Here is a 3,901-nt window from a genome sequence, read left to right as displayed (position 1 = left end):
GAATCCCCCCTCCTCTTTTCCAGCCGAGAGAGAGCTATATAGATCGCATCCCTCAACGCACGCGGTGGAGATGGGTGGATCAGAAGGAATGGATGCTAATCTCGGCCGGGAGGAAGGTTGATCATGGTCTCCGGAGCATCGTGGACGGCTGGGATAGCTGATACGTGGATAAGGAAGCTTTGAAACGCGGATGATGCTGGGAGGCCAATGATCACGGGCGAGGACGACGCGCTATGGATGAAATGCGGGAAGGCTGGAAATCCGCTGCTCAGAATGTAGGGTAGGCGGATCCCGGCTGGCCGTGGGATGCTCAAATGCGAGTTCCGGCTGTGAATCGGCTGGGAGATGAAGCGGGATCGGAGGAGGCTCTGATACGGGGTCGCACGCTCGGGAACGGAGATGGAGAAAGCTGGGAGGCGCGTGAACGCTGGCAGAAGAAGAGGGCGTTGATCGCGGATGCTTCACGGACGGCTGTGGAGGAGGCAGATGACTGGATCTCTTATCCGGAAGTTGATTCGGAAGGGGCGCATGGCTGAATTGCGATCGCGGAGTCTGGGATGTGATCGCGAGAGATGGAATATGGGATTTGGACGCTGAAGCGCGAGCTCCTTCAAATGGACGCCTGAGATTGTGCACGAGAGCCGGGATGCATGGATGCGGCCGGATTGGGGCTTGTACGCTCGGGCTTGCTGAATAAGAGTCATGTACTCTATTTTGCAGTTGGGAAGATGCATTCTTTTTAGATGAATTTATATAAAATAATAATAAAAATTATAATAAGTGCTAAGGATAATATTTAATCATGCAAATGTTAACACCTATTATTTATCATTATTTTGCTAGCATTAGGCTAAGTTAATTGGTACTTAGATCGCACTTTTGTGCTCTCATCACTTCACGTCCAGAGATCGAGCAAATCCAATGGCTTCCTGTTCCAACGATTGGTTCAGTTCAATCTCTGCATCCTTATCCTTGATTCGAAAGAGGAGAGGAGAGAGAGAGGTGGGCAGGCTATAAAAGGGAGTCATAAGTGAAGGTTGGGGACTCATTCTTCCCCACCGAGGCTGATCCCATCCATCCTTCGGAGGAGTTCTCACGGGAGACATGGTATTTTATTTGAAGAGGAGAAAAGCTAGGGAGGAAAGGAAGAAGAGCCAGACGCGATGGAAGCCTTCTTTACTACTGCCTTCTACCACTGCATGGAAACCTAAGCTCTTCTCTAGGGCTGGATGCAGCCCTAACAAAGGGACACGGGTTTTATGTATTTAATTTATTTTATTCTTTAAAATGTATGAACCTAATTGATCTTATTGAATATCCTTTTATCTCACGTTTAATTTCTGTGATTTTAAATGTGAAGTTTATACAATTGTTCTTCATGATCACTAAGTAAATATAAGATAGTCCATACTTAAGGAAGATGTGGTGTGCTACCACCTTAGATTAGGGTAGACATTGCATGCCAACTGAAGATGGATTATTCCTAAATTGCTTTTATGAATTCTTATTTAAATGCTTATTAGGCTTGTAGCCAATTTGCATGTTAATCCAAGAATAAATTAAAATACAATTAACCCTTATTTTGATGTTAGTGGTGAATTTCTTGCCCTAGGTTCTTCCAAACTGATATCATTTTAATTACATTTTTTATTAAAATTTCTTAGTTAAATTTTCTTCACAAAATTTTCTTTTTCAAATATTTTTAAAGAAAAACAACTGTACCCCAATCCCTGTAGATCGATACCCGTAATCACTATCCTACCAGATACGTGCTATTGCGTGGTCTTTAAAGTTGACTATCATTGACTATGACGAGATATTTTCTTCTGTGGCAATGCTCAAGTCCATTCGGATTGTGCTTACGATAGCAGCACATTTAGATTATGGAATCTGGCAGATGGATGTAAAAATCGTTTTTCTAAATAGGAATTTAGAAGAAGAGATGCATATGATACAATCTGAAGGTTTTACATCTACAGATGAGTCTAAAGTGTGCAAGCTTCAGAGATCCATTTATGAATTAAAGCAAGCTTCACGGGGTTGGAATATATATTTTGATAAGGTAATCAGAGCATATGGCTTCATTAAGAATGAAGAAGAACCCTGCATTTATAATTGGATAAATGATTCAGTAATTATATTTCTAGTTTTGTATGTGGATGATATTCTATTAATTGGAAATGATGTTCCTGCATTACAAGGAATAAAGGTCTGGTTATCATCTCAATTTACCATGAAATATTTGGGTTAAGCATCTTACATCCTTGTGATGAAGATCTATAGAGATAGATCTAAAAGATTGCTTGGATTATCCCAATCTATGTACATTGATACTATACTGAAAAGGTTCAGCATGATTGATTCCAAGAAAGGCTATCTTCTGATGGGCCATGGAATTAACCTCTCTAAGAAGGATTGTCCGACAACTTTCTAAGAAAGAGAGAGTACGGATAGAATTCTATATGCTTATATAGTGGGATTTATAATATACGCCATGACATGTACTAGACCAGACGTGGCATACTCACTAGGAGTAGTGAGTAGATTGACGCGTTCGCAAAAATGTTTTCACGAAACTAATCTCCCAAGTATAGGAGAATCGTACAAGTAGTAAAATCTCGGAAGTCTGAGGTTGAATCCTCAGGGAACGAAATGAACAGGGCCCAAACTAAGCCCACAATGGACATGGCCCAACAAGGTGAACGGGCCCAAATTCGGCCCACAATGGACACAACCCAACAGGATGAACAGAGACCGAACTCGGCCCATAATGGACACAACCCAACATGGTGAACAGGGCCCGAACTCGGCTCACGATGGACACGGCCCAACAAGGTCCAAAAGAGTTCTTCATCCTAATGAACTCAGAAACAAGGAGGAATGGGAAAGAGAAGGAAGAGGGAAGAGAAGGCTAGGAGTGGTCGATGGCCTAGGGGTGGCCCGGCCGGCGGCTCGCAATAGCATGGCCTGTGGAGCGGTGGCACGGCTTGTGGCATGGTGCCATGGTCACTCAGCCAGGAATGGGCATGGAACAGAAGATAAAGGAGGGAAGGGTAGTGCCCCTAGCTACCCAAGGTTGCAGCTCCCTCAGCCAAGAAGGATGCCTGGCAACGTAGGGGACTCCCTGGCAGACGATGGTAGCAATGGATCTCGTGGCGGTGGCAGCTTCCGACGGAAGGAGGGCGGTGGCAGCTTCTGATGGAAGGAGGGCGGTGGTGCTTGGTCTAGAAAACTGGGCGATGGAAAAATGAGATATCAAGAGGGAGAGAGAGGTCTTCAAGCGGTGAAGATTGGCCAGGTGGCATGCTAGCTACCGAAGAAGAATGACCTTAGCCGGGGATAGCTCGGCTGGTTGACTAGTGGCGGTGGTGCTCAAAACAAGGAAGAGTCTCAGAACAGAGCACTCAGATAGGATAGAGGGAGAAATGGAAGCTTTAGGCGGCAGTGCTTGGTTCGGGTGGCACGCCAACCACCGGAGAAGGAGGAGAAGGAGGAAGGAGAGGATGGTGGATTAATCTAAGGGTCGAGGGATTTTTATAGAGAGGGCTTCCAAATGGACAGTCGGCGGCCATTCTAACTCCCCGTGGAATCGACCACAACTCCGCGTCCTCATCGCTCCGAGGAAGATGGTGCAGAGCATTGTGATTGCGATCCTCTATTCTATCTTTCCCTCAGGCCCTGAGCTAAAGTCATTTGGGTCTACTGACTTCAGCCCAATATGGCCCATTCAGGGCTTGTCCTCACATCCTCCCCTTTTAAGAAAAATTTCATCCTTAAAATTTAATATACCTTAACTTGCAAAAAGGTCTCAATATTTTTTCTTCATCTCATCCTCTAGTTCCCAAGTAGCCTCTCGTTTTGAGTGATTACTCCACTAGACCATGAGATAAAGAATCATGTG

The sequence above is a fragment of the Phoenix dactylifera genome, unplaced genomic scaffold (genome assembly GCF_009389715.1).
Source record: "Phoenix dactylifera cultivar Barhee BC4 unplaced genomic scaffold, palm_55x_up_171113_PBpolish2nd_filt_p 000733F, whole genome shotgun sequence".
NCBI lineage: Eukaryota > Viridiplantae > Streptophyta > Magnoliopsida > Arecales > Arecaceae > Phoenix > Phoenix dactylifera.
Note: the sequence above shows the minus strand (reverse complement) of the source record.